The 9,398-nt window shown below is 35.5% G+C and overlaps 1 long non-coding RNA gene across 2 annotated transcripts; it reads right to left on the reverse strand.

Annotated features, from left to right (window-relative positions):
* Positions 1-4,101: 4,101 nt before the first annotated feature.
* Positions 4,102-7,474, reverse strand: LOC131801032 (uncharacterized). 2 transcript variants are annotated; one of them, XR_009341678.1, is made up of 7 exons: positions 7,192-7,474; positions 6,993-7,137; positions 6,877-6,937; positions 4,970-5,158; positions 4,739-4,914; positions 4,458-4,685; positions 4,102-4,322 (listed from the first exon to the last, which is right to left on the reverse strand). It is a non-coding gene; the product is annotated as an uncharacterized LOC131801032 (long non-coding RNA). The 2 variants fall into 2 exon arrangements; XR_009341677.1 differs by having other exon boundaries at positions 4,102-4,685.
* Positions 7,475-9,398: the final 1,924 nt, after the last annotated feature.

Raw genomic sequence — 9,398 nt, forward strand, 5'->3', positions numbered from 1 at the left:
GTTATCCTGAAAAATCTTAATTTGGGGCATATTCTTAAATTTTCGTCTAAAACAGTATATAAATTTGAAATTGAAATATAAAATTTAACTTCTGTGAAGTAAAAAATTCTCATTGTTTTACTTTTTTTTTGTTAAGAAAGTATAATCCATGGTAAAAATAAGAAGGTAAAGTCATTTCAAATAAGCATACCCATCTCTGCATATTCTGATTTGTGTGTTTACAATGGATGTATATATATAAATTTTGACAATGAAATATTGTCAAACGAATAATTTTTGAAAAAACTTGTAAACATATGTTTGCATGACTTTATCTTCTTGATTCTACCATGGTAATATCATTGTTTCATATAAAATTCAAGTTTTATTTAATTAAAGTTTGTGTAATATATGTACACTTTGTATTTGCTTAATGGTACTTTTAGAGATTATATTAGTACTACTTTAATACCAATGTAGGGGTTTTCCCATATTTACTTTGAACATTTAACTTTGCTTTTTAATTGAAAACTATGTAGCCTTAGGTTTTGGTTTATACATATTTTGAATTCATGTAATACACATTTTTTCATTCTTAAAAATATTTTCAACTAACGAAGTTGGTTTTTATTAAAATAAATAATTATTAATATTTTTATAATAAATTGTGTTTTAACCACAATTTGGTGACCCCGATAATTGAAATGGCTGAAGAAAACGTTCGCACATCGCAGTCAGGAGGAGATACGCATTTAGTTGGGGATTCTCATCCCTCGAATTCAATGCACATTTTTGCTGCTAGAATTGCAAAACTGCCCCCATTTTGGCGTGAGGAGCCCGAAATTTGGTTCTTACAAGTCGAATCCAGCTTCAATTTAAATGGAATTACGCAAGATTCTACTAAATATGAATATCTGATTAGTCATCTGGACCCATCAATTTTGTTTGTATTGAAGGATATCGTGATAAATCCACCATCAACTGGAAGATACGCAGCAATGAAAGCTAGAATAATCAAACATTTCGCTGAATCAGATGAGTCGCAGTTGAAGAAATTGCTGAGCGGTTTGGAATTAGGTGATCAAAAGCCGTCACATCTTCTACATAGAATGAAATCTCTTGCTGGCACCAGGGTAAGCAATGAAATTATGCGCACGTTGTTTATGGACCGTCTTCCAGAAAATGTTAAATGCATCCTCGCTGTAACCGATACCATGGACTTAGATAATCTATCTGGTATAGCAGACAAAATTTACGAACAATTTTCAGCATCAACAACAATTTCCGAAATTTCTTCAAATAATAAAACTAACCAAGATTCATCCGGGTTGGATGGTAAGTTGAATGAAATTATTCATCGAATTGATGCGCTCAAACGGCGCTCCCGTCAACACCAAGCGAAACAAATTGTGCAAGTCCCACGAGCTCGATCTAAATCTAGAAGCCGTAAAGACTCGGGTTTGTGTTGGTATCATTGGCGATTTGCTGATAAAGCATCAAAATGCGTTCAACCATGTAAGTTTCAATTATCAAAAAACTAGTAAAACCATCGTGTGACAGTTCGGCGTCTCTCGGCGATGGTAGTAATAATCGTTTATTTATTACTGAACGCCGTACTAAAATAAAATACTTGATTGATTCTGGAGCTGACATTTCAATTTTTCCATGCAAATCCTCAAAAAACCCTTCAAAGCTAGTTTTATATGCTGCCAACAATACTCCTATCTCAACGTTTGGTGAGAAACTTATTGTTCTCGATTTGGGTTTAAGAAGAGAATTTAAATGGGTATTCATTTTGGCCGATGTACCCAAACCAATCATTGGTGCCGATTTTTTAAAATTCTTTCATTTATTGCCAGATCTTCAAAGAAAATGCTTAGTCGATGGGAACACTTTTTTGAATTCACCACTATCAAGCTTGGGTTGCTCTAATATTCAAATAAAAATGGTTACAGATGAAAGCAAATATCACGAAATTGTAAAACAATATCCTGAATTACTTTCGCATAACCTTAACAAAATAGATGTCCAACACCAAGTGTTACATCAAATTACTACTAACGGAAACCCAGTTAAGGCAAGGCCCCGAAGATTAGATCCTGAGAAATTAGCTGCTGCAAAGGTTGAGTTTCAGTATCTTATGGAAAAAGGTATTATTCGTCCCAGTAATAGTAATTGGTCCAATCCATTACATATGGTCCGCAAATCGGATGGTTCTTGGCGTCCTTGTGGGGACTATAGGGCACTGAACAAAATAACTGTCCCAGATAGTTACCCTATACCATACCTTAACGATTTTTCCATGTTATTATCTGGTTCCACTGTATTTTCAAAATTTGACTTGCTGAAAGCTTATTACCAGATACCAGTAAATCAAGCGGACATTCCAAAAACTGCTGTCATAACTCCGTTTGGTCTGTTCGAATTCTTAAGAATGCCATTCGGGTTATGTAACGCGGCGCAGACTTTTCAGCGTTTTATGGATGAAGTTGTTAGAGGCCTTGATTTCGTCGTAGTATATCTGGATGATGTGCTAGTTTTCTCCAAATCTGAAGAAGAACATTTGGAACATATTAAGCAGCTATTGGAACGTTACTATCATAAGTCCCGAAATTGTCAACCCTGTAAATAGTAGCTTAGAAATTATTTGAATAAATGTTCAGTTCCTTGCATGGTAGAAGAATACAGGTAGTCGCATCGACACAGCTGCTGAGACAATGAACTGTCAAACCGATTTTGGAATTGGAAATGATTAAAATTTTTAAAAATTGTTGAAAAATTCATATTATAACAACCTTTGCGTCGTATAAAAAACATTTAAAAAACCACTTTTTTTCATAAGACATTTAAAAAAATTTTCATAAGACACATAAAAAAAATGATGGAGATGCTCTGCTCCAGAAGCAGAGATCAACGCTTACTGATGTGTTATTAATAGCAGAGCCATATGAGGCAACAACAACAGCGGTTGGTGTATTAAAAGAGGTGAAGAGTGAAAAGACAATAGGTGTAAATTTATTGAAGAGAGATCAATTCAAACAAAACAGAAAATATGAAAATAAAAACAAGGAGAATAGTATCCGAAAATTCAAATCGTGTTCGGGGTGTTTTAGTAAACACAAAAGGGAAGAATGTAAATTCAAGAACGCAACATGTAACAAGTGTGGCAAAAAAGGCCATATTGCAGCTGTGTGTATGTCGAAAACTGAAGATGAAAGCAAAACATAACAGTGGCATGATTGGCACAATATTTGATATATCTGACGGGGGAAATATTGAACAGCTAAAAAGTTTTATTGGTGTGGAAATAAGTGGACATAAAATTGCATTTCAAATGGACTCAGGCGCGTCAATCTCGGCAATAAATTTAAAAACTTACGAACAGTTAAATAAACCAAGTCTAAAGAAAACAGACCGAATATTATATGTATTTGGCAGAAAGAAAATACCTGTTTTAGGCGAATTGCACACAACAATTAAATGCGGTAATTGGGAAAAAGTGTAGTTCTCATTGTAGTTAACGTGAACGCGAGCGAAAATCTGTTTGGCTATGACTTGTTTAACACATTCGGATTTGAAATCAAATAAATTAACAAAATACCATATGATACCATTCGTTCCTGAGCTAAAGAATTTAAAAGCACCAAGAAATGTTAAGTAGGTTAAAGCATTCAAGCAATACCGGAGTTAGTACCATTCTGTACTTTCTCCTTATACCAACCTTACCTCCCAAACATAATTCTTATCCCAAATGTCGATATATTAGCACTATCCGTTCGCATACAAATGCCAAATTGCACCTAATTTAGTGCTTTTTATACTATGAGTGTGTTGTAGTTCGAATTTCCAAAAAACCTTTGATACATCTATCCTCCACCTCATCATAGACCATTTATAACCAATTTCAGAAGTACAGCTCTATCCGTTTGTGCAAAAAAAAAAATATTTAAATTTCCGAATTTCGAAAAACCTTGCCTTATCTCACACCTACAAACCCACATTGACCAAAGTTTGAAGATTCTAGCTTCATCCGTTTTGCCTGGGTGTTAATGAACTGTTTTATATATAGATAGACTGTTTTATATATAAATAGATTTAAACAAAAAACTAAAAACCAAGACGTTATTTTGGCAGGACTTTATTTAAAATTGATTTTTTACATTTCTGATATTTACATATGTACATAGTATCTTAAGCACATAAAATAATTTTAAAATAGAAAAATAGTTGCTGACACAATTTTCAATTCTATTTTGAGCCGCTAAAATTTCACCAAGAAATGCAAAGTTTTCCGATATTTTAACCATTGCCTGTGCAGTTTCCTTTTGGGCATTGGCAAGGATCTAAAAGAAACACAGAAACAATATGAAATGTATCAAAATAGAAATGATCTTTTAAGTAAGAATTTCGAAGGCACGAATATAAGATGCCAACTATAAGAAATTAGCAAACTGTAGGAAAGCTACTGAAAGCATTACCAATAATGCTTCAGCTTGTGTTTAGGCTATTTTCAAAAACTCTTCTTTGTTGTTGCTGTCTTTCTTCAGACGTTTATTATACGAGGATTTGTCGATTTCTTGTGTACCATGTTTGAAAGAAGTGTGATTTTGTAATGCGTCAATCTCATTCTACAAAACTTCCACTTCATAGGTGTTTACATCATGTTGGCTTGTGTCTTCATTTATTAACACGTTAAGAGTATTTTCCTGGAATACATGACAATATGAATAAAATAAAATTTTATGTACTGAAACCATACCACTTCAATTTCTAGACTGTCGGGACATTCATGTATTCCCATCCAACCATGGCGACTACTCTCTCCTCGATAGAGTTGAGGAATACCTTGGTAAACGGCATATTACCAGTGGCATTTCTTTTCCGTTTTAAGGTCTTAAATTTTGATGACGTTTTAAATTTGAGGTCGCGCCAAACCTAAAATAGGATAACTTATTTAAAATAGGAAGCGTAAAGAAAATATTGAACTTACCGTTTGCCACTGTTCTAGAGTTTTTACCGCTCCAGAGATATTGTTTAGGTTTTCAGCAATCTCTAACCACTTTTTTCTTGCACTTTCCTTCCCACAAACTTTCCCTCGGCCAAACCCTTCTCTGACTCCAGAAAATTGAGCAGTGCTGCGTGTTGCGCCATGCTTGCCCTGGGACATCGTGTCCTTTTCCTAAAAACAGTAAAATTGTTAGAAAATAAAATTAATCTTTTTTGTTATATTTACATGTTATTCATTTTCAAATATGAATTTGGCATATATATTTTTTCGACACTTGTCATTCCATCGATATTCGTCGGTAAATGCTATCGATTTTTTCCGTCGATTACTTGTATTTGTAGAATAACACAATCGGTATCTCAACCGACATTATTCGGTATTGAACGATACCGATTCGATAGAAAAAATAATTAGAGAATTCCACTACAGATCTGGTATGAAGTTGGGATTACTCCTTCTGATACCTCCACCATATCGGGTGAAAATTTTGTATACTCATAAATAAACCTTACAAAATGCAACATAATCTATTCTTTTAAAATTTTTTTAGATCCCGGTACATATGCATACTCAGAAGCTGACGAAGAGATGGGACGTAGCTCCGTTTGGAAATATTTATTGAAAGCGCTGCCAGAATACCTGTGGTACATCCGGCGGCGTGACTTTCAGAGCCTGCACGAACTGATATCGATGGCCGAAGACTTGGAGAGTCTACCACCGTTAATGACACCATCGAAAGAACAACACCGGCGTTTAGATCCCACTGAAAGCATACCAAACATATCCCGCCAGTCCCCGATCAATCCACGAATGGCATGTCGTAGATGCGGGCAAGATGGTCATTTCGCCGCAGGCTGTCGAAAAGAAGGAATTTTATTCTGCTGGGATTGCGGACGAAGAGGTATCCGTTCCATAGAATGCTGTCGGAAACGAGCAGCGGGAAATGGGTACCGGAACCCACAGGAAAGAGGGGAGTCGGGTCCGCAGTTCGAAAAGGAGCCCCTCAATTAGACACGACACTCCACATGGCACGCAACAGGTTGGTGGCCACCGTTGGGATCGCTGGACGAAAAATCGCAGCCACGGTAGATGCAGGAGCCACCACGTCGTTCATCAGGGAATATCTTGCGGCGGTACTTAGAGTCGAACGCATACCTTGCTCGTCTCTGGTGACTTTGGCATATGGATCCCAACGTAATGTGGAACATGCTGTCGAAACAGCTATTGAATTAAGCTGTCAACTTGTGCACGCTCGTCTCTTGATCATGCCAGATGCCACGGAATACCTAATCATCGGGCTTGATCTTCTGGCAAAGATCGGTGCTCGCCAGACGATGGCTGGGCTATCCTGCGTTTTTACAACGACTAGAGAAGCATCAGAGTCAAAACAGCATTTGAACACCAGCATTACGTGTAATTGCTAAATGCCCGATCAACGGTGTCAGAGGACGTTGGACGGCCAGAACGTCCTAGAGGCTTCTGTGTCGGCAAAGCCACCGACCATAGAGGAGCAAAAACGGATCCAGAGCTTCCTAGACCAGGAACTACAGAAATTCAGAGATATTCATGGACCGTCTACGGCCGCAACGCACCGTATAGTCATGACAGACGATCGTTCATTTAAATTACGTTATGCGGCCCGCAACCCGACTATGCAAGAAGTGATCGATGCCAAAATCAGTGAGTTATTGGCGAACGGATTTATTGAACCATCACATAGTCCTTACAGTTCTCCAATTACTCTTGCACGAAAGAAAAACGGAGCTTGGAGACTCTGTATGGATTTTCGTCACCTTAATGCCAAATCCGACCCCTACGCCTATCCTCTACCTCGAATCCAGCCGATTTTGGACCGACTTCGAGAGGCAAACTACATCAGTAGAATTTACCTTAAGGATGGATACTGGTCTTAAATTTTGATGACGTTTTAAACTTGAGGTCGCGCCAAACCTAAAAAAGGATAACTTATTTAAAATAGGAAGCGTAAAGAAAATATTGAACTTACCGTTTGCTACTGTTCTAGAGTTTTTACCGCTCCAGAGATATTGTTTAGGTCTTCAGCAATCTCTAACCACTTTTTTCTTGTACTTTCCTTCCCACAAACTTTCCCTCGGCCAAACCCTTCTCTGACTCCAGAAAATTGAGCAGTGCTAAAAACAGTAAAATTGTTAGAAAATAAAATTAATCTTTTTTGTTATACTTACATGTTATCCATTTTCAAATATGAATTTGGCATATATATTTTTTCGACACTTGTCATTCCATCGATATTCGTCGGTAAATGCTATCGATTTTTCCGTCGGTTACTTGTATTTGTAGAATCGGTATTTCAATCGGTATTTCAACCGACATTATTCGGTATTGAACGATACCGATTCGATAGAAAAAATAATTAGAGAATTCCACTACAGATCTGGTATGAAGTTGGGATTACTCCTTCTGATACCTCCACCATATCGGGTGAAAATTTTGTATACTCATAAATAAACCTTACAAAATGCAACATAATCTATTCTTTTAATTTTTTTTAGATCCCGGTACATATGCATACTCAGAAGCTGACGAAAAGATGGTACGTAGCTCCGTTTGGAAAATTAAACGATGCCTGTCCAAAAATTATAAGAGTCACATGCTTGGGACCATCATTTGGCTCTTCTTCGGATTTGGGAATAATAGGAAAATATCAATTTCGGCGAAAAATTGTTTTTGTTTACATAAGAAATACGTTTTCATGTTTTGCAAAATCATTTTAACAATGAGATGTTGTCAAATGGATAATTTTGAAAAAAAAAAATTATGCATATGATTGTTTGACTTAACCTTCTTTATTCTACCATGGCGCTAAGTGTGGGCAGACATATGACACTCAATAGAAAAAAGGTTTAAATCATTAGTATTCTTAATTTTTCGTCTAAAACAGTATATAAATTTGAAATAGAAATATAAAATTTAATTGCTGTGAAGTAAAAATTCTCATTGTTTTACTTTTTTTGTTAAGAAAGTAATATCCATGGCAAAAATGAGAAGGTTAAGTCATTTCAAAAATGCACACCCATCTCTGCATTTTCTGTAATTTACGTTGTCAATTTCGCTACATAAAAACTAAGTTTTCACCTCTGATTTGTGTGTTTACAATGGATGTGTATATGTAAATTTTGACCATGAAATATTGTCAAATGATTAATTTTGAATAAACTTGTAAATATATGTTTGCATGTGTTTATCTTTTTGACTCTACCATGGTATTATCACAGTTTCATGTTTTATTTAATTAAAGTTCGTGTAATATATGTACACTTTGTATTTGCTTAAATGTACTTTTAGAGACTTTATTAGTACTACTTTAATACCAACACTATCATAAGTCCCAAAATTGTCAACCTTGTAAATAGAAGCTTAGAAATTATTTGAATAAATGTTCAGTTCCATCATAGAAGAATACAGGTAGATGCATCAACGCTTGGGACATTGATATGTCAAAAAATTTTAAATGTTGTTTCAAATATAAGTAGATTTATACATATTTTCTTTTACGACGTCATTCGCAGGTTATTATAATTCGCGTTTTCAACAATTTTTACAATTTTAAATAATTTTTCATTCAAAATTTTCGATTCCAAACTTGGTTTGACTGTTCATTGTCCCAGCAGCGTCTACCTACATTCTTCTAGCATGTTCAGTTCCTTGGAACGCGTGCATTTCAATCATAATAGTTCGAATGTATTTTACATTAAAAAATAAGTTGTGCTTACTTCAAAGACATGTTTAAGAAGAAGGAAGTGAAATGGGATTTGACAGGTGTTGTCTTGGTGTTGCTCTATCTTTCATTATGGTGGTTGTCTGTTCATGATGTTTAGTGTTTGATATTCGCAATAGATATAATAATATTTGGGCTTAACTCTGGCTTTGTAAAAGGACTTTAGGTAGTTATTTTTACCCTGATTCCGGGAAACAATTTTTTTCTTGGGGGACGGACCTGGGAACCCAGATTTTTACCCGAAAGTCCGGATTTGAGAGCCGGGCTAGACTTACCGGATACACTTACCCAATATATACTATATATGTTGGAAAGCTATAAGCAATGTTTATTAATGATATTCTACAAAATTATTCAATCCAACTCTCCGTAAGTATTGCGCACTCATTTTGTTTTTTCCATTCAATCCATCATACACATATTGTTATTTCACTTTCATTTTCCTCCTTAGAGTTTGAACGACAATTTATTGTTAGGGTTCCACGGATATGGAAAGTTCTTCCTCTGCGTCTTCGTACTTTTGTCTATCCAACCAATATATTTAAAAATAAGTACATAACTTTCACTTCAACTGCAGTACTTCAACTCAGTTACAGAAAGTGCAGAGCTGGGAATGCTGATTTGAAATGAGGTTACATTTATTTTATTGTACCA

The sequence above is a fragment of the Musca domestica genome, unplaced genomic scaffold (genome assembly GCF_030504385.1).
Source record: "Musca domestica strain aabys unplaced genomic scaffold, Musca_domestica.polishedcontigs.V.1.1 139, whole genome shotgun sequence".
Lineage (NCBI taxonomy): Eukaryota > Metazoa > Arthropoda > Insecta > Diptera > Muscidae > Musca > Musca domestica.